This window comes from Propithecus coquereli, unplaced genomic scaffold (assembly GCF_000956105.1).
Source record: "Propithecus coquereli isolate 6110/MARCELLA unplaced genomic scaffold, Pcoq_1.0 Scaffold205, whole genome shotgun sequence".
Classification (NCBI taxonomy): Eukaryota; Metazoa; Chordata; class Mammalia; order Primates; family Indriidae; genus Propithecus; species Propithecus coquereli.
Genome location: NW_012145523.1, coordinates 757,959 through 780,012, shown reverse-complemented (window position 1 = coordinate 780,012; position 22,054 = coordinate 757,959). Strand labels below are relative to the sequence as shown.

General features: G+C 50.9%; 1 protein-coding gene across 1 annotated transcript in view; it reads left to right on the top strand.

The window, feature by feature from the left end:
- Positions 1-22,054, top strand: part of CNIH3 (cornichon family AMPA receptor auxiliary protein 3) — a 90,250-nt gene that overhangs the window by 1,151 nt on the left and 67,045 nt on the right. The window lies entirely within an intron of this gene.

Below are 22,054 nucleotides of genomic sequence, written 5' to 3'. Positions count from 1 at the left end.
CCCCCCGCCGGCATCCCCAGCTGGCACAAGCTTCCTGCCAGCCTTCCAGGCTACGGCAGGTTGACAGTAGTCGTGGGTCCCAGTTCTTTAGGTGTGGTGTGGGAACAGAGGGCCAGAGCTGCTGAACGGAAGCACTGAGAGAGCTGGGAATCCTAATTGGTTCTATCTACTGTGGACTCTAATGTCTTCTGTACTGATATTTGCTTTCTGCTCTTTTGAGAAAAAAATATATACCATAATATGACCACGAAATCACCCCCTCACTTTTAGTGATTCAAGGTCAGGTGAAAACAGAACCCTGAGTTTTCCATTCCACACTGTCACATGTAAAAGGCTGCGTACTGCAGGATTGAAGAAGCTGTTGTCGAAAAGACTGTGCAACATTTAGCAAGTGGATGGAGCTCTCAGGGCTTCCTTCTCTGAGGTCAAGCTCCCCATCCTCACCTTCAGCGGGTGGTGGGAAGAATGGCCCAGGTCAGGTGTTTTAGAAGGAGTGCCACGGTGCAGCCTCCCGTCTTTAACAGCCTGGCCCTGCCCAGCAAGCCTGGGTGGCAGAAGGACCCCGAGACATCCCTGGAAGCCTGGCTTTGGTGAGCCTCGGAGAGCTTGCATACAGTGGGAAATGACCCGAAATGCGGACCTGAAGAAAACTGCGGGGTGGGTGAGATGCCAGTGTTTTGTATAAGTGCTTTCCAGAATGAGAGAGTTTATCTTAAAATAGAACTGAGCAGCTAGAGCAGCTCCTGCTACGAGGCTCTCTGACAGGAGAGGGGGAGCCCGGGGAGGAGGGCAGCTTCCAACCCTGTAACCCTAGGAACGCCGCTTGCTGGGCTTCCTGCCACATCTAAAGTGAGAAAGTTGACCTGATGATTCTCCTGTTTCTAAGATTGGGTAAATCTGTGAATCGGTTGATTTAGGAATCTGGGGGTGAGAAAGAACTGAGAAACAGAAATTTGGGGGCTGATCAAAAATCCTGCTATTTAGAATTGTGCACCCTTGGAGGGTACAATATTCCGCCACTTCTAAATAGCAGGATTTTTGCTCAGTCCCCCTCTCCTCCCTGTCAGAGAGCCTTGGAGGGTGCAAGATTCCATCACTTCTAAATGGCAAAATTAGACCCTGGAATACTGGGTCTAATTTGTGGTAGAAAATTGAACCTTAAAGTATTGACAGTTTTTAAGGGAAAGGAAACTTTACCTCATTTAGAATAAAAAGGGGTACAGAACAGATCGTGCCCGCACAAGACCTCTGCTAGTGTGTTTTAAAGGAACTTTCTAAGCTTCTTTGGACTTGGGGAGTTATCTGCATTCTAGAATGCTCACTACTCCTTTTTTTCCCAGAAATACTTCATTTGCTGTTTTTCCGTTTTTCCCTTGGCCAGAGGGTGCCAGGTACCAGAAAGCTCCATCCAGCTCTGCCAGGCTTGGAGTTCCCTGAACTACCCCTGGAGAGAGAGCAAGTAACCAGAAAGAATAATTTCCTCTGACTCAGGAGAAGATAATAAATAATTCAAGAACAGGTTAATGAAGTGAGTGGTTTGTGTAGCTGGTTGACTGATAGACGTTTGAATGAAAATCAGGTGTCCTGGCGACTCTGCATTGGCCTCTGTTCTCCAGGTTACCGATGCTCCCCCCTCATCTAGGAGTACTTGAGTGCAGTCCAATCCGAAGTCAGATTCTGTTCAGGTTCCTTGTGGAAGTGGTGAGATTCTTGTTTCTAGTAATAAAAAGAATTTGCACTCTTGGAATTCAAATTACAATAACAATTCTGAGGTCTCAGCCCCTCTTTTCCTAGACATCTTCTCTCTCTCTCTCCCCAAATCAAACAACCCAAACTCCCTCACATTGATTTGGTTCCTGAACATTGAAATCAGGGGACATCTGAGACACACTGGTCTCAGGGCACACTGTGTGTCTGTGAAAGGCGTTGGCTACATGGTGGTAATGATTTTGACTGAAGTTCAGGTTCTGTGTTAGACTGTTTGTCGTCTTTCTAGCTTCTTATATTCCTTGTGTATTTCTTGCTCTGATGAGCTGTATTGATTGCATAGCATATATTGACACCCCAAATAATGGCTAGGCACTTAACAATATACGGCAGTTAACACGCCTGCCACACTGCCACGTCTCACAATGCTGTAAGGTATGAATTTGGCACGTTTTTCTTATTTAATTGTACATACCAATTTAGGGGTAATGACAGTAGCTATAATACTTTTGAGTGACTGCCGGAGGCCAGGCTCTGTTCTAGACACGTTACAGAGGACCTCTCAGAGGTACTTTCAGTTGTTCATGTCCCTTTCTTCCCACCAGATGTCTGGGAGCAGGGGTGCATGTGATCAGTACTAAGTACAGCATTTCTTTCTAATCTGGTTTTTTACTTTGAAAATTATCTGCATTTGTTTTCAGATGAAAATATTTCAAATTACCAATTTATTTTACATCAGCCACTATCTCCAAATACATTTGTCACATTTAGAAGAAGCAGAATAGGCCGGGCGCGGTGGCTCACGCCTGTAATCCTAGCTCTCTGGGAGGCCGAGGAGGGCAGATTGTTTGAGCTCAGGAGTTCGAGACCAGCCTGGGCAAGAGCGAGACCCCATCTCTACCAAAAATAGAAAGAAATTAATTGGACAGCCAAAAATATATAGAAAAAATTAGCCGGGCATGGTGGCGCATGCCTGTAGTCCCAGCTACTCGGGAGGCTGAGGCAGTAGGATTGCTTGAGCCCAGGAGTTTGAGGTTGCTGTGAGCTAGGCTGACGCCACGGCACTCACTCTAGCCCAGGCAAAAAGATGAGACTCTGTCTCAAAAAAAAAAAAAAAAAAAAGAAGAAGCAGAATAAAACTGAGTTTTTTCTGTGGGTTTGCATACCTTCAGGCACATGGTAGCCCTTTAGTCCTCACAACTGACATTTCACAGATGAGGAAACAGTGGATCAGAGAGGTTATAAAACTTGTCTGAGGTTGCACAGCTGGTATGTATTGGAGCTGGGATTTGAGCTGGGTCTGTGAGACTCTTAAGCCCAAGCCCTTTCTCTAACTGTAGTCACTGTCTTTGGATTGTTAACTTAGATAATAGTTTCTACCAAAGGATTATGTTTCTCTGTATAAATAAAATAGAGTTGGAATTTCTGATTGGAGTTATAACAATAACAGCAATAAGGCTCAAAACATACTATATATCCTTTTTTGAAAGAGGAAATTCTATTTCATTTTTTACAAAATTAGACTTTCCTATAAAATGATACAGGTTCATTGCCCAAAATTTTGAAAATACAGTGATATATAATGAAACAAAATCACCGCTAATCTTACCATCCAGAAAAGATTGGGTATCTCTTGTGTATTTAAAAAAAATTGCATATGGATGTTTAGAAGGAAAAACAGTGTTCTAAAGGGTTTCAGATGTGAAGTCATGTGTGTTTCCAGCCAGTGTAGGACGAACGGTGTTTACTCAAAGAGCCTTCTCAGCACCAGCTTGGTCAAGCCTGTTCACAGACTGTCTTACTTATATAAACACAGATGAAGCCATTCTTTTAAAAGATCAAAGATTCATTGCTGGTTTTTTCAGGTTTTTAGCTTTTCAAGTTTTTATATCTAGAGTCACTGAGTTTTGACAACTTACAAATAAAATTAATTCCCAATAATCCCTAGAAAGATTCAGCACATCACCTCACCTTGAACTTTCTTTGGATTCATAGCAGCATTTGCTATCAGAGGGTTTTTATGGACCTCTGACAGACGATAACATACCTGTTTATTGGGAGGCAGTTTTGCTGGGCAAATGTCTTTGTGGCGGATCCTCTCACCTAGTTCCAGCCTGTCACAGACTCAGCCACGGGAAACCTAGTAAACATCTCAGTTTCTCAAATTATCCATCTGGAAACAAAAAATGAGTTTATGCGAAATGGTAGGATGCTTGTTTTCTAAGGCCCGCTTTGGCCTACATAGATGTGGTACTGTGGTCCTTGCCAGGCCTTACCTGGTCTCCACTTTTTGTTGTATTTGAGACACGCTTGTCCCTTCTAGCATCTCACTTGTAGACAGGGTGTCTGCGACTCCAGCCTGCCCTATCCCCCCCTTATCCTCCCACCCCCGTCAGTGTCCCTCACCTCATGCCTAGAGTGGACGTAAGCTCCTGGAGAGCAGGGACGTTTTCTGCTTTACTCAAGTTTCTCCAGAGCCTAGAACGGCACCTAGCATGCAGAGGGTGTTTGGTAAATACCTGCGGAACAAATTCTCGTGACCTCTGGCTTGGCACATTTCTGGCTGACATGGTGACTCATTTCTGATTTGGCTTCTGGCTACTTCTCAGGGATGGCTTCCTAGGCAGTTTGGGCACATGCTTTTTTCCTGGTACCCTGGCACTGTGAAACCTTGGAAACTGCAATTGTTGCAAAGGAGACTGGCCATTACCATGGGTACAGGGCCCTTCGTGATGATGGTGGAGCTAGTTCTCTGGGAGAGGGACCGCTTGGGGAGAACTGCTGGCTGTTCCTGGAGAGAGCGCCTTCTCGAAGGTGTAGTGTTTGGTTGACTCGTGCCACCTTACCCTTGCTTGCATTGAGATGTCGGCCGGCCGTTTTCCTTAACTACTCCTGAAAAAAGAAGACTTACGTCATCATTGTATTTCCTCCACAGCCATGTTGAGAGAGAGGAGACGAGGGAGCAGAATTCAGAGATCTCCTAAAACCAGCAGGCACTGGCCCCAGTCTCAAGGGCTTGGTGAGGTTTCAAGGCCTCATTGGGGTTGGATGTTACGGAAGCACTAAATCAACCTTTCTTTGACTTTAGAGTCACTGCACAAACATCAAAGTGTCATGAGACCCTTGGGAGGTGATTGGAGCTTCCACCTGTACTGGCCCTACGCCAGGCCACGCACCTGCCTCACATCCAGCCTCTCCGGCTGCCCGGCCTCCTTCCCTTCCGTGTGTCCACATGCTCTGGGCTTTCTGCCCTGGACTCATTTCGCTTGTGGACCTCCCTCTCGGAAAGGGTGCAGACAGATTCCTCTGGTGCCTCATTCTCCTGTAGACTTGCTACCTGGATGGCGTCCTCACCACCCTTCCTTGTCACCATCATCTGCCTCCCGTGGGTTGCTCCTCCAGGGACCCCCTGAGGACTTGGCACCTGGTCACAGTCCTGTCCTTAGTGTCCTGCATCGTCCGGGTGCTGTCTCCCCTCCAGTGGCCACTTCCAGCCCTGCAGTCCCCCAGCCCCCAACCACACCCCGGACCTGCCTTTCTAGTGTGAGCCCCGGTTCTCTCCCTCCCACGTTCTGCTGTTCCTTCTCTTGGCCCTTGCTTTGACCGTGACTCTTCCTTTTTCTCTCAACATATCGTCCTTTGAGGATTCAGTTCCTCTTCTGTGTGATCAGACCCCATTGTCTGCTACTCAGCTCTTATTGCTGCTCTTAACTGCTGTGTCCTGTGTCCCCTGTCACTCCCTGGGTGGACGCCTCGGTCTCCCAGGAATCCACCTGCTCACGCTCCAGGTGCCCAAGGGCTGCTGGGGCCCAGATGAAAGCACAGTTTGACCTCAGCTGGTCCTCGGTGTTGCCCATAACTCATCGGTGTGATCGGGTCCGTTCCTTCAGCTTCCTCAGTACTGTTCTAGATCTTTGTCATTTTCTCAGATAATGCCCAAAGGCCCCCTGCCCCGAGCAGATGACTTTACCTCCTACTCACAGAGAAGGTGCAGGTTATCAGACGGGGACACCGCAATATCCTACTGTTCCACAACTTCTCTGATTCTTTGATTCATAATTTCCACTTTTTGCCCAGACTCAGAAGAAGCAGAGTCTCTCCCCTGTCTGAGGTTAATTCCTGCACACTCCGTTCCCCGGGGACATTGTTCCATCAGTTCTCCCCACTCGCCTGTGTCTTCAGCCACTGCCCTCTGCTTCATCTCTTTCGGCCGCAGACAGGCCTTGCCTTGCTGTGTCCTGCCTCCCAGGCCCTCTTCATGTTCTTGCGTTAGACGCACAAACCACGGAGACTAACAAAGCAAAGCCCTCTGCGTCCGCCTCCTGGAATCGGCAAATGCCAGCATTTCGCCACTTGTGCTTCTTACCTATTTTCCTAAGACCCTCATTTCTTCTCTCGCCCCTTCGCTGTGTCCCCCACCTCCACATTCTTGGCTGAGAGCTAGACAAGGGCGTCGGCAATGCCCTGCTGGGCAGTGTCTGGGCACCATTTAATGCTTATCTTGACCTTTCCGTGGCTTTTACCCTTGCCCTCGCTTCCTTGCGACTGTTTTTGCACATTGTTTTCTGGGACCCCACTGATCCTCCTCCCTCTCCTCTGTGGGTTCTTCTTTCTCTGCCTTTCCCAGCCCCCATGCCTCCCAGACCTGTCCTCCGACACTGCCCCTGGGCTGCCTGCCCCACACCCCTTGTTCGGGTCTCAGCTGGACTTGTGTCCGTGCCCTCCTCCCTTCTCCTGCTCCAGGGACCCCCTCTGCCCGCCTCCCCCTTCTCCAGTCACTGGCATGTCTGTCCCCTCCTCTCCATGCCTCATGGCCCTGCCTCAGTTCAGGCTCTCATTTGCTCTTTCTCAGGGCCTCGTGGTCCTTTCCAAACTGGCCACCTTGGTTATAATCTCCCCTGAACCAATGCACCCCCAACACGGCCACCAAGAGTGACCTCTCTAGCACCTGAAAGGATCTTTCCATGTTACTCCAGGCTAAGGTTTTTTCTGGTTTCTCTCACTTTAAGTTTATAGGGCTGGCAGGAGCAGGTCCCTGTTAGCTGTTTAGGTCCCTGTGCGTCTTTGTGTTCCAGATGTCCTTAGTGTCCTGTAATTCCCAAATGGGCTGTTCCATCTCCTGGGATGCTGTTCCCCCACTGCGCTCTTCGGCTGGCTGGCTGTGCTCCAGCCTCTGTCCTCGGGGAGGCCCACTCTCCCTGGGTATCTGAGCCCCGCATCCACGGCTCCGTCCCTGGTCCCACTGTTGGGCTAGTCACACAGTGCTGTGTTTGTCTCCTTGCTTGGAACGTGACTCCTGGAGGGCGGAACTGCCGCCTTCATTGTAGCTGCAGTGCCCAGCACAGGGCCGGCGCGAGGGCAGGAGCTCAGTGGTTGCACAGGAAATACATTCAGGATCTGGATGATTTCCTGTAGCTACTCAAGCTTGACAAACTCTTCCTCAGTGAATAGCTTCCCAGACTTACCTGGTTACGCCTGTCATCTGGATTCTTGTTAAAAATGCACATTCCTGGGCTCTGCTGGCGGCCCCTGGAATCCCAGGCCTGGTGCGCTCTCTGTGTGAGGGAGGGTAACTGAGTGAGCATCAGTCCGGAATTGCTGGGTGGAGGGAGGCACTAGGTGGGACAGATTGGCATGGTGGAAAGTGAGGAGGGCCCCCGCTGGGCTGAGACTCAGCTGTCGGAACAACAAATGTCAAAGAGAAAGAGCTGTGTCAGGACAGGGCTGTCAGATGGTGACGGCAGCCCACGTGCATGCCGGAAAGCAGAGGACAATGTTGGGGCTGGCACGGGGGCTGCGCACCGGTCATGCCAGCATCACGCGTTGATTTCATGCTTCAAGATAGTGGTCCTGCTGGTATCTTGTGGCACCCCTGTTTGATCATGGATGACTGTGAAATACACCTTTCTTCCATCGTCTGACCACCAGGTGTAGACAGTCCCCCTGTACCTTAGGTAAGGCAGGTGCTAGATTCCAGGTTGATGTGCTTGCCATTCCCAAAGCATCGGAGTTGCCTCCTCTTCTAGTAGCTGAAGGATCCTTAGGAAAAAAAACCCTGAACTACATTAACCTAGAGACGAGGAATTATGTCTGTCCTGCTACATACAGAGAGTCCACACTCGCGAGTGACAGATCTGCAGGGTTGGAGGTGGTCACTCTTTGGGATCATTTGTGCAGAGTGTCTGCATCTTAACACAGGTAACTGAGACTTGCCTGCACTTCTTAATGGCACTCAGAACCTGATTAACTCCCATAAAGGTCACCGAAAACCCCAAGTGCACAATTAAATCCTGAATGGGTCTCTGAGTGCCGATCGGGGCTTGATGATCAGGCTGGCAACTACTTCTCATTTGGCATAGAAAGAGAGGTAAACGTGAGACATTCTTACATTTGCTAAAATAAAGCCCAAATATCAAACTAAAGAAGATATCTAAGTCAAGACCAGGCTGATAGGCTGTAATGGGGCCACCAACATGTCGGCGCAGTGTCCTGGGTGTTAAAAGACTTGAGAATCTCGGGCAGGATGATGCCTGCTCCCAGGCATGGGGATTGAAGACTAAGCTTGGGACCTCCTGGGGTCAAGATGTAAACGGCCTGTGGGATAATACCCAACCCCCCAGTTTGGTGTGGGAGGCCTGTTACAATGTAGCATCTACTTACCCGTCCAGGCAATCTCCCAAGACTCTCTTCTCATGGCCCCAGCTCCACAGTTTTACCCCAGGTATGTTTGTTTATTCCCCTTTCAACAAGGAAAGGCTTATTCCTTCCTGGACTTGAGTTCTCTACTTTCTTTCACTGCCTAGCTCAAGTCTCACCATCGTCGACTCTGCTCACTCCAACCTGTGACACAAGCTCCTATGATGCGACAAAGTCGTGTGGCTCATTTGCTCTTGTCTGCGCGTGACCCTGGGCTCCTGTACACTTCCTGTGCCTGGGCCTGGGCTCTCCGGGTCAAGTAGGAGCGGAAGGTGAGCAGGGCCCTCGGTGTTCAATTTGTGCATTCATAGGACTTAGGAGGACACAGTGGACACATGTTGAGTGTGACTGATGGCTGGTGGCTCTCAGACCAACCATGAATGGAGGAAAAGTCACCTCCTTGGCAGCCTCACTTGGCTTGTAAACCCGGAAACTTGTGGATCTCATCCCTTTGAAGGAAGAGGGAGCCAGTGGCTTTGGGGATAGCAGCGCATGGCTGCAGGAGCTGTGCCCGGCAGGCGGCCCAGCTGGCGGGCCGTGTGCCCTGGCAGACCCCTAGGCACTGAGGATGGCTCCTACCGTCTGTTCCCTGACTCTGGAAGGGGAGTCAGTGCAGCTCAATCTCTGGAACCCGCTAAGCAGTCTGACAACAAGACTCAGAGGCCCGGGGTGCTGTCGTCAGAGGGAACGGCTTCTCCCTCTAGGCGCTCCCAGCCGTCTGCTGCTGCCACTGCAGGCCTTGGCACTCCTGCCTGCCATGGGGCCTCTGCGAACACCACCTGACTCTTGGAGGCCATTATCTTGGAAGAACAATTAAATTACCCAGGCAAAGGATGGGTAAGGGGCTCATGCAGGCACATGGAGGGCAGGGGCTGTCTGTTTTACCTCTGCCTCCAGAACTTGCGTGGACACCGATTAAGTGTGTATTGAATTGGAGTGGGTATTTTTATACAGCCTCCATCATTTAATTAGTCTAGCCTGGGTCTAGGCTCAGGCCGTCTTGTCAAGTTATCTGTTTTCGCTAGTTCTTTCTGCTGCTACCTTTTCCTCAATTTTCTCTCTGTTTCCCTGGCTACCTGAGAGAAAGGGATCTTACCTAGCCCTGCAGTTTCTCCTTTGGGCTCTGTCTGGCTCATCTTATTTATTTTTTTTATTGTGGTAAAATATATATAACATGACATTTACTTTTTTTTTCCCCTTAGGGATAGGGTTTCCCTCTGTCACCCAGCGTGGAGTACAGTGGTGTGATCACAGCTCACTGCAGCCTTGAACTCCTGGGTGTGGGTGATCCTCCTGTCTCAGCCTCCTGAGTAGCTGGGACTATAGGCACACACCACCATGCCCAGCTAATTAATAAAAAATGATTTTTTGTAGAGACAGGGTCTTGCTGTGTTTCCAGTGCTGGTCTTGAACTCCTGGCCTCAAGTGATCCTCCTACTTGGCTTCCCAAAGTGCTGGGATTACAGGTGTGAGCCACTGTGCCCAGCCGACATTTACTATTTTTAACCATTTCGTAGAGCACAGGTCAGTGGCGTTAAGTACTTCCACGTTGTCGTGCAACCATCATTGCCACCGATCTCCAGAGCTTTTGCATCGTCCCAAACAGAAACTTTATACCCATTCCCTAGTAACTCCTCACTCTCCCTTCCCCACCAGCCCCGGGCAACCGCCATTCCACTTTCTGCTCTCGGTGCCTCAGGTAAGTGGAGTCAGATGACACTCATCCCTCTGTGTCTGTTTCACTTAGCACAATCTCTTCAAGGTTCATCCATGTAGCATGTGTCAGAATTTCCCCCTTTTTATGGCTTAGAAATGTTCCGTTGCATGTATACACCACCTTTTATTTACCTGTCATCCGTTGATGAGCGCTGGGTTGCTTCCACCTTTGGCTATTGTGAATAGTGCTGCTACGAACAACAATGCTGCGGCCGTCTCTGCGTCCTGTCCTTCTGTGCATATACTCAAAAGACCTGGAATGGCTGGGTCCCTGGTAATTCTATGTTTCATTTTTCTGTGGCTCCTCTCATCTTACAGGCAGAAACTCTCTTGGTCCTCAGTCTTTGCTGCCCCAATTCTCTTTTTTTTTTTGACCCTCTGGTCCCTGGTGGTTGCCACCTCCTGGCTGTCCTCTCTAGGATGGGGCAGCAACAGTGCCCCAGACGTCCCAGGTTTACGCATTTGCTTAAATATCTTCTCTGTTTCACCACATTATTTGGAACCCTCACGTCTTTTAAGTGAACAAAATAGTTATAAAATCTGTATTCAAGTCTTAGCATCAAGCTCTAGTTGTCAGAGTTTTGAAGGGTCCCAGAGATTTTACTGAAGACAACTCTTGGGCTTTGCCAGGGAGTTTGCCACGTTGCTCACAGCCATTTCTTCTAGGAAATTCCATCAGGAAGAGGTTAGCAGTGTTTTCCATGGTTTCAGGGCTGAGGATGTTTTGGGTGTGGGTGAATTGAGAAATGCACCTGCCATTAGAAACAAACGGCATCTTGCCAAAAAAAATTTGTTGTTCATTAAAACCTCATTTGCATTTCTGTTCTCAGGCCTAGCACTCCTTGGTTGGTGAGGGGAGGGGGCGTGAGGGCTGGGCGGCTTTAACCAAGGCTCGTGTTTCCATTTTTGCCCATAATCTGGGGACTGCTGGGTGCATGGAAATGAAGTAGGTTGTCAGCTCACTGGGAAACAATTTGGGGGATGATTTCATTTTCTAGTTTCTTTAACCTGCCTTGAGTCACAAAATTGGTTTAAAAAGAAACTGGATTTGTAAAAAAGGTAATTTCTCTCTCTCTCTCTCTCTCTCACACACACACACACACACACACACACACGGACACACACACACACACACACACGGACACACCCGCCAGTTACCACCGTGACAAAAGATTCCACAGCAGTACAAATCCCACACTTACCTGGCCATGTATGTTGTGGGGATAGCACTGCTATTTCCCTCCTCCTGATAAGGGTCCGTGGTGGGAGCTGGGAAAGCCTGCCAGCCCCTTTGCTGTTAGCATGGTGTGTGCTGAATGCCTTAGTGGGAAGAATTAACTACACACATTTGCTCTATCATTGTTTGCTTCCCACCACCCAGAGGCTTGTGGCCAAGGGCTCCCAACTCTGAGTTTGTGGTCCTCCCTTGAGTGTAACTAATACCCAGAACAACCCTTCGGTGGGTGAGGCGGGTGGTTTCTGCCCTTAGGGGTTGCCGTCTGGCCAGCTGGAGCTGTAACTTCTGATCTTTGCAGTGACTAGAAACCGTAGGTGCACGCTCAGGACACGGGTCTGGCTGAACGACCCACTGATTCCCTTCCTCTGGACCCCTTTCCTCCTAGCAAGGGAGGACTCCCAGGCCAGGCTACCGCGAATCCACCTACTTCTCCCCTCTACATTCAGCCTCTCCATTCATGGTCTTTTCCGGTCTTGGCTTCCCATTTACATTGCTTCCTTTCTGTGGCCACCTTAGCACTAGAACTCAGCTCCCCGCCCCTGCTCAGCAGGTTCTCGGGGCTGTCTGGCTGGTTCAGGAAGAATCTGTGGTTTTCAGTGAGTCCTTGGCATGAGGGGTTATCAGGCTTTGGCTACTGTTTCTCTTTTTCCTTTTTCACTATTCTCCCCTATTCTCTTCTTTCTCCATTGCTTTCGACCTCCTTTTATTCCTTCTCCTTTGCACATGTCTGAGATCTGTAGAGGTTGCATGGTATTACTTAGCGCAGCTGGTGGGCCCAGGGCTGGGAAGTAAGCTGACACCACCTCCCAACTTCAGGCGTCTAGAACCGTGGGCCGACATTTCCAGAGCACCAGTCTGAGGTATCTTTTCTGTTTTTGTGCTCACATGGTCCATTTTGATGAGGGGATATAGTTCTTCTGCTGGGGAAAGATGCAGGGGAGGAAAGCAGAGTCTTGGCAATAACTTCTTTTTTTTTTCCTTATTGGCAACTGATTCATGAACTCTAAAAAAAGAGCTGATAGCAGCATAGCCAGCTAGCTGTAGCAGCCCAGATGGTCCCCTATATAATAGAGACATTTGTATCTTGGATAAAAAAAAATTTAAATGTGTCCTGTGAACCTTATTAAGAAAAGGAATTAGCAACTGCATTCAAGGGTTGTGGGTGTGGAAATAGCCAAATGGTTAGCCAGTCCCCCGGAATGCAAAGATTAGGATTAGGACTTGCGTCTCGGCCTGGACATGAGGAGAGCCGGTTGCAAAGGTACCGCCCTGCGCTGTCTGTATGTCTAGTTAACTCACCCTCGAGCGTGTCACGGGCAGAGAGGTTCCATTTGAACACACGTGCATGTATGCGGACGTGGAGCTACATGTCGGGGCTTCTGTCTCTGCCCAGGGGTTCTGCAAGCTGGGGAGGCTTCACAGCAGCTATGGGCAGACCAGGGCCAAAGAGAGCCAGTTCATACCAACGCTTTCTAAATTCTGCCCTGAACAGACGTATAGATTAACCTGCTTCCCTTTTCCTTTCTTTCTCTGTGGTCACGTGGGACAGGCCACATTCTGCTACAGTGAATCTTATGTGTCTGGCCTGAAATCTTTAGGAGACTTTCCTTGTTCTCATTGCCTTATGTCACCAGCAGGCCATTTGTTGGGTAGGGCTTGGAAATCCTGGTCTGATGGGGGTTCCAACTGCAGCGGCTGTTTCACAAGAGGCTGGACTAGGGGGTACGGCGGGGAGGGATCTGTGAGGGCTGCAGGCATGGTGCGTGTGAGTGGCGGGGGCGGGGAGAGGTGGTCTCCTAGATCATGTGGAATCGTTACCTGGACCTGGGAATTGGATCAGATGCTACGGGACTTCAAGCCACTCTGTCACTGTGGGCCCGCGACTTATCCCGGGATAATTTTTCTTGCAGGTTCTGGAGGGTGATGGGGAATTGAGCCGAGGCCAAGAAAGCATATGTGCTGACGGGAGGAAGGTGTGTTCTGTCTTGACATCCTTTTCTCTTACTGGCTGGCAATTTTAGAACCAAAAGTCATGCCCTAGTAAGGAGCTTGTGCTGAGTGGCGCTCGCCAGCACACCTCCCTGTGGCTCTAGACAAGTCTCCGCATCTCCCTGGGCCTTTTGTTTCCTGCTGTGTGAAATGAAGGAATCGGAAGAAGTGATTGCAGAGATCCCGTCTGCTTCCACGGCTCTGTGGCTGTCCCGCAGCTCGTACCGGCCTCATCCTTTGGCTTTCTTCCGTCATGGTTTTTCTTTTTCAACGGCCTCCCTGGGTATTTGGGGTCAGGTCTCTGAGTAGGGAGTGTATCACTTAAAGTTCTTAGAAATCAGCTCTGGCCATCTTAAGCAAAAAAGGGATTTATAGAAAGGGAATTGGAGTGCTCATCGAATGGACATAAAGTCCAGAAAACAAGGCTTGAAACAACAGAATAACCAGATTTATTTAGATCTCCGTCCTCGAATCACTCAGAACTTGCAAGGCCGAGTGTGGGGGGTGCCGCCTTTGGCCGTGCCGAGTGGGGAGGAGGAGTGTGGCGGGGTCTCCAGCCGCACTTTGGCCTCCCCAGGGTAAGGGCAGGCCCTGAATTTCCCTCCCGCCAGGGCGGCACTCACGGGGCGGAGAATGCTGCAGAGGACACCACACTCGTGTAGAAACACGGCGCAGATGTACGTGACCAAAAAATGCCAGATATTCACAGCCGGGACTCTTCAGTGTAACTTTTTAGCCTGTCGCCTTGCCTGTATTCCGGGAAAGCGAGGTTTTCTCTGAAGTCAAGGTTAACTTCTTATCGCCATAGACCCTCTGATGTGTCACCCCTGTGAGCTGCAGAAGATCTTAAGTCTCTTCACTCTTCGCTTGATGAGGAGCAGCTGGGGTCTGGCCAGGAGCATGGATTTGCCGGACTCCCGGCCCTGAACGTGTTTCCCTGCCAGGTGACGACTGCCCACTGCTCGTTGGTAAAGTATCCTCATCCATAAAACATTCCGTGGCCATGGAGGCCACGCGACATGCCTGCATGACATGTGTCCTTCTGAGCCTGCAGCTCTTACAGAGTCTGCTTGGATGAGGGCTTCGCAGGGCTTCAGCAAAGCACACGCTCACGCAGAAGGCAGGACGGCAGTTGTGTGACTCAACAATAAGGAAGAAGTTTTCTTGCCAACATAGTGTCTTCTAGTCTGTATAGGTCCAAATTCTGGAGGACAGTCGATAAAGTGAAACCCAGCTCTTCCTTCCTTCTTCTTACCATCCCCTTTGGAGCATAAGCCCCTGCCCCCCAATTCCTCCCTCTTCCTGAGAAGCACCCCCGCAATGGTCCCCCGTCTAGCCTGTGCGGAGCAGTTGTGCCCAGTTTCAACTCCCTGCTTCACACAGAGCCAGGGACAGGAGGCCCCTCCTCAGCCCTGCCCGTACCACTTAATACACTCTGCACTCCGCCAGGGGACAGTTTCTGCAATTAACAAAGCCAGCAACTTCCACCATGGCACAGAGTAAGTTATAATATTTCGCTCTGCAAATGGGAGGCAGCATCAGTTCTCTCCCAAGGAGGGAGGTGATGCTACTGCTCAGAGCTGTGCTGTGTGCTGGCACCTCTGCTACAATTATAATGGTTCCCTAAAGGAGCCAGATAAAGTTTGGCATGGCAAGATTATTAAAGCCGATAGAGAAATGGCTCTAGGAACAGCGTGGCGTTTTCAAGAAGTGAGTGCCGCTGAGCTACAGGAAGGAAAATAAAGTGTTGGGGACTGGGATAGGGATCTTGACTCAGACCTTGTAGCACGGCAAAGCTGGCCGGTGACAGCAAAGCTGGCGGGGTGGCCACAGACATGAGCACCCGACCCTGACACCCAAAGAGTTTTGTTTCTGGGACCTACTTTTTAGCCACTTTACTCCTTCAGTTTCTCAGTTTTCCCATTTTTCCTTTCTTATATCAAAATATAGGAAATGTTTCTGGAACATTTTGTTCAAGGGAAAAAAATATCTACAGTATAACAAACTAAAACCCAAGACAGTAAAAGGTTTGGGATAAAGGTCTCAATTAGAAGCAGCTGTGGCCGCGCGGTTGCTAGCAGTGTGCGGTCGCTCACGCTGGCCAGGCGCATCTCAGCTGACAGCTCTTCTTCTGGTGACAGGGTGGGCTGGGTGGGTTTGGCTCACTGTTTGCTGATTTGTTTTCTGTTAATTTGACACCGTCTCCTGCCTCAACACAGCTTTTGTGCAAGGTGAAGCCCGTGCATTTCAGGAGCAGCTGGGCACTGGCCCCTGGCTGGCCTTCAGAAGGTCTTTGTAAACCACCAGTGAAGCCAGGCCCTTTCTCCCTCTGCAGCAGTGTCGTCTGACTCTGTAGAGTCTTACAGACGTGAGGGCATGAGCAAGGTGCAGCTGGCTTGTCATCCAGTGGCCAGCTGAGGTCTTATTGCTCATGCTGTCAGCATGTGGCCGCCAGCCTCTCAGCTGGGCAGAGACAGAGCACTGTTGGGTGGGCCCAGCCTTTCAGTGGTCCTTTGGGTGATTGGCATCTTCTGTCTGCACCCCCATCCTCTATCTGGCTTCCCGTCTCTGCACTGGCACCTGTGACCCTTCCCTTGCAGAGCACAGCCAGATTTGCTGGGCTTCGGTGCTTTTATAATTGTTGAATAAGAAAGAAAGAAAAATTAAGCAAGTGGCATTTCTTGTTTATGGTGTCTCCAAGATAGAAACCCTGCTTCTGAGTGTGACTGAAGTATTTCCTGCCTTAGCAATAAAGGAAAGAAAAGGCTTATGTGGTGAGCTCTGGAAGAACGCTTGGCAGCCAGCAGTGACAGTGAGAAGTGTGGCTCAAACTCCACGCTCCTGAGTGTCTGACCCTGCCTTTGGGAGGCTTTACGGTCTGTCCCCATTGTGCTGGACAGCCCACCCAGGGAGGGGCCGGGCAGTGTCAGCAGAGATGCAGGCGAGGAGTTGAACGCCACACGGAGACACCCAAGACGCAAGGGACGTCGACTCGGCTTTGGCCCGGCCCCTGCCTCCAGGCTGGACGTAGTCAGCCTGTTTCCGGGGCCTCCAGGAGAGCCCGCAGACGACCTCTGAGCCTCCCACCGGGATGGGACGTGCGTGCTGATGGGTGGATTCTCTTGTGGTCCGTCCTTCCCCTGTGCCATGGCAGGCCTGACTTTCTGAATTTGGGCTCCAGAGTTCCCCTCTGGTTTGTCTTTCCCAACTTTACCAGCCTTGCCCCGTTTCTGGGGCTCAGTTTTCTGGTCTGTAAAAGGTGGGTGGCAGGGTTAGTGGCTCCCAGAGCCTGCTCACTCCTTGACTTTATTTCTCAGAAGGTCTTGGGTGGGTTCAGGACTCTGAGTTTTTACCTTTTAAGTGATTCAAACATGCAGGAAGCATTAGGAAGATTCAGGAAGCTTCCTGGGCAGGGGATCTCTGACATTCCAGGACATTCTGAGTCTTATCCCCTCATCGTCCCACTGCGGGACCCGACGTTACGTAAAGTTCATCACGTTGTCATTACATCCAATTTCTTCCTACATCTGTACCTCTAGCATGTCATTATTTCCTTTATTTGCAGTTCTATTTCCTACCAATCCTTATTTCCAATCTCCTTCCTCCTCCAGGAAGTTCCCAGGATTTGCTGCTTACCCACTGGTTTCCCTGTCAACTCTGGGTGCCCTTGCACCCTCAAGGTGATATGTATCTCTCACTGCGGAGAGCGAGTGCTTACTCTTTTGCTTAGGAAGTGTGTTCTCTTGGTGTCTGGGTCTGCAAATTCTTCTTCTCCAGTAGAAGGTAGCTTCCTGAGTACCCTTCTCCCCTCCCAGCAGGAGCCCAGGGTAATGGGAGACTCAGTGACTGTTGACCTCCGGGCCCTATCTTCACTGGAAACTGACAGCCGCTGCCTGGCATCGCCTTCAAGAAGATTTTCAAATATAGCACAAGAAGCCCCATTGTCTGACGATGATATGATTCAGACCTGGATCGGATCCCCATGTCCCCCTTCTCCTCCAAGTCCCTCTGGCTTGAAGGGATGTGGCTGAAAAGGGGCGATACCTGGTGCCCGTCTTGCAACCTTCCGTTTCCTCTCTGTGTTCGTGTGTGTGTGTAAGCACGCTGGGACACCTTGCTCTGGGACACCTGGTGTGGGCTCCTTCACCAGCCTCCTCCTGCCTCTCCAAGCCACGCTGTTCTCATCCGTGAAGCAGGGTGGTGGGCGCAGTGATGGGGAAGCCCCTTCAGGTCCTGCGCTGCAGAGATGCCCTGACTTCCTCGTAACTCCCACCGCTCCGAGCCCTGCAGCAGCCGTCACCCTGAGAGGTGATTCGAAATGTGCTGCTTAGAAAAGCCCTTTCTTTGCCACGGATGTTGCATGAAGTTTGTCTAGAGAAGCCATTGTGCTCTGGGGTGATTCAGAGCTCCCCAGCTCTAGGAGCCCTTTGTGTCTCTCCCATTCCTGTGATATTCTGAATAATTTATCTACCCTCGGCATCCCCACTTCCTTTCCTAGCTATTCTCTGCTCATTAGTGTCTGTGCCCAGAGCCGGCAGGGACCGGAGGAGCAAGTGAAATGAAAATCCCTTCACTTGCTTCCTGGCCCTGCCCACTGTGTTGTGAATTGGGGACAGGGGAGGGGTGCGCAGCACCGAACCCGGGGATAAGAAGTTTGGGTGATGGTGGGGGATCTCTGCCACCATCTGTCAAGATTCCCTTTGTGTGCGTCAGCCCCTGGGAGGTGGCTGGGTGGTTGGCTGTTAAGGGGCAGGGGCTATTTGGGGTGGGCTCACACGCGCTGCATGTGTTCTAAGCAGCGGATCTAAGGGTGAGGGGACGAAGGCACACTTGAGTGTGAGCGAGCATGGAGGTGATGCGTTTCCATGAACAAATTGACAGTCAGCAGAGATGACCCCAAATCCTTTTACTTTGCATGTGCTATATTTGCTTCCCCGATCGGGGAAGTGCAATTCCCCAGGGCTCTGAGGCTCGTTGCAGTAATTGGGATGTGTAATTGCAGCTGGAGTCTTCAGTGGCAGCAGCTACTGAGGGGAGTGCCCGGGCTAAGCCTCCTGAGCAGACACCCCTGAGCTGTGGCACCTGCTAGGTGGCAAGCGGTTTAGCCCCGCTGCGAGGAGTGGAAGAGAAGTTTCCCTCCTGAGGGAATGTGCCTCCTTGACCACCAGTCCCTTGCTGGCAACAGTGCCCAGACTTGACCATGTATGGCTAGGCTTGGAGTCCTCCCCTCCATCCTTCCCTAGCCGGCCTCTCTTTGTTCCCTGCTTTTATTCACTGTTGCTCCCCTCTTCCCAGGCACCCCGGTGCACAGCCCTGGAGGCATGTCCAGGGAACTCTTCCAGGGGAGAATCAGGGTCTTGTCTGTCCCCATTTCAGTCACCACCAACCCAGGCCCCGAAGGAAGCCAGCAACCACCAGCCCTGGGACTAATCAACATCATGATATCCGAGTAGAAGATGTCGCTAAGAGCACAAATGCCACAGACATGGCCTCTGCTCAGGCAGCCGTAGCTGGATTCCAGGGTCTATCTTGAGCACTGGTGCATTTCTGAAAGGAAGGACAGCCAGCTCTCAGGGCTGTGGCCTCTACTCACAACGCACTTCCTTTTTCCTCTGTCATGGTCTCGTTCCTTAGCGTCTCTGCCATAAGATGCCAATAATGACCTGTCATCACGTCCATGATTTTCCTGAAGCTCCCAGGTCCCCACCTTCCTACTGGTAGTTAGTGGTAAAATAAATAGGTTGCTGATTGTGAGGGCCCTGGGGTAGTGCTCTTCGATTTGCTGAGAAAGTTAAAAAAGTGGCAACATCCGAGTCACCTGTCCATCCGTGTGCTTAGCACTGTGAGCCATCCCTCCTCTCTGCTGCCTTTGTCCTGCCTCGGTCCCTTCTCTGATGATGGATCATTGACGGATGGAACTTGAGTTGTCTTCATAAAACTAGTGAAAGCCGTGGGTTTGCACCTTGTAGTTCCAGGCAGGGTATTCCTGGACCAGAAGTCTGCACACTTCGGCATGCATATGAGTCACCAAAAACTTTGACAAAATTCAGATTCTAATTCCTGTCCTTAGGATTTTGATTTGAGAGGGCTGGTTATGCTCAGGTCGGACATGGATTTGTTAATTACTAATATTTTACCTATGTTGCTATTTTGTTCAAGGGTGTGCGGGATAGGAACCCCCCTAATGATAGCTAATACTGATCGAATCCTTGCTCTACCAGGCACTGCAGCACTGAACTGTAGCGTCTCGTCTAATTCTCCCAGTGTCCTGTTATGCACATGCTATTCTTACGTCCATTTTTCAGATGAGGAAATGGAGGCAGAGTTGGACTGATTCCACAGTCTGACCACAGAGTTCGACCCCCTACCTCTCTGCTGTACCTTCAGGGTAACTGTTGCTCCCTGTGCTCTGTAGGGAGACATTTTTATTTTTTTCAGAGAATGGTTGATAGTTCTGATTTCTCATCGTCTTAGGACCACACATATGTCAGAGTAGCTCTAATGGAAGATGGTTGGGTCTTTCATCTCAGGACAGAAAGCCTGGCCCCGTGAGGTGAGATGCTAGTGAGCTGGGCAGAGGAAAGAGTCGGGACACTGAACTGATGGTGCTCTGAGCTGTCAGGGAAGCAGGTTGCACCTGAACATACAAGCCAAGGTGTGGCCCTGCTCTGAGGTTCCCAAAGGGCCCCTCATCTCCGTCTGTGTCAGCCAGCTAAGATGTGGCAGCTTGCACACACCTGCAGGCCTTCCGTGGTCTTGTCGATGGCCGAGGCATGTGTTTGGAGCATGTGCGCTTTGGTTGTCACTCTTATATTCCTGTCCTCCAACGCGTCTCCTTGTTCCACAGTTATCAAATTACCCAGGACCCTGGGCCCTGGGAACGGAAAGGAACAACACAAGGTCTACCGTGAAGGAGATGGTAGTCTACTAGAGACGGCAAATGAAATAGGAGCAATCACACTCAGTGTGGTGATTTCTGTGTCCAAGGTGCGTTTTATTTGCGTATCTTTTGGACGTTGGTTCCAGCCACGTCTGTGTGGAGGCGCATCTACATTTAAGGAAACTGGGGAGCATGCAGTGAGTGCTCCGTTCAACCACGCTGGCCCTCCTTCGGGCCCTGAGGGCAGTCAGCTTGGCTGGAGTGATGCGGGCAGGACAGGGGTGAGTGGTGGAGGTGCGGGTTGGGGAGCGAGGCGGAGCGGCTCTGCTTTCTTCAGAACTGGGAGGCGGGTGTTGGCAGCAACATCGTGAATCTAGTGGAGTGTCTGACTTGTGGTAGAGGCTCAGTGACCTTGGGGTCCCCTTGGATTGAAAGCTCCATGAAGGCAGGGCCCAACCTGGCCTTGTTTTCAGCTGTTGCTCCAGCACCTAGCACGGGCCTGCGCACTCGACACTTGCTTGCCGCCTGAATGCGTGCGAGCGGCTGTAGGACCTTACGGCCCTGTCATTCTGCCCGGCATACAGCGAGATGTATTTGTGGAATTGAAACAAATTCTCCAATTCTAGGGAGGAAAAGAGTGTCCCGATAACTCTTATCCATTTACCTTTGTTCTCACACAACTTAGTTAGGTTTCTCCTGGCGGCTGCAAGCAGAACACCGTCCTTTATCCCGCGCATCCCTGACGCCCGTGTTCTGAGTCTTCAACTCCAGGCCCAGTTTTCTCTACCAAGCTGTAATGCTCAGCCGTTGCCACCAGAGGGCCGAGGTTGTGCATGACGACCTCCATGAGGAGGAGGACTCCAGGTTCAAAGGTCTTGCTTTACAGAGACAAGTTCCATCTTTCGTCAACAATCTGTCATCAGAGAAGGGACAGAGGCAGGGCAAAGGCAGCAGAGAGGAGGGATGGCTTATAGTCCTAAGCTCACGGATGCACAGGTGACTCAGATGTTGCCACTTTTTTAGCTTTCTTGACAAATCTGAGATACCTGGCGAGGCCCAGGCAAATGCTAATCCTGGAGACTTGCTTCAAGCAGCAGCCATGCAAGCAGCCGAGTGCAGGCACGCCCGGGCGGGGGCGAAGCATGGTGGTGTCTGTGCTTGTAACACACGCTGTGCGGGAGCAGCTGGCTGGGGAAGTGCAGTGTCTGAGGTCCTAGGTGAGGACGGCTGACAGGAGGGGCAGGGCCTGCCTCACCACCTGGAGCAGGGAACAGTGGGAAGCCATGCACACTCTCCCTTCCAGTGCCCGCTGCTTCCTTTCAGTTTTAAAGACAAACAAATGCACAGCAGGAGTGAGGTCTTTACCAAGGAAAACCAATATGCTTGCTTTCTGCTTCCCCCCACCGTGTTTGATCTGTCTCTTTCTTCTGTCACCGCCTCCCCCCTTCCCCCGCCCGCCTCAGCCTCCCATCCCCCTCCTGAGTTACCTTCTTGGGTCTTGCCTTGTTTGGTGTCTGGTCACAGCTCGGTACTGCAGTGGGTGCTCAGGCCCCGAAAGGTGGCAGGCCCAGCTCTCAAAGGGCAGGCCACCAAGAAGTGACAGGGAGACTTTGCTCTGCCGCCTCTGCCCTGGCTCCCATGTTTAGCGCTTACCAAATGGTAGGCCTGTTACAGAACTGCCTGCGGAAGATGCAAAGCCAGCAGCAGCGTCGTCTAGCGTTTTCAGCCTCTCTGAAGGTGGGCTGTGCAGCTCCCCATGACGTGGTGACATCGCTCTCTGCTCCCGTTGTGCCTTTTTCCAAAACAGGGAGGGTGGCGAGGTTTAGGCC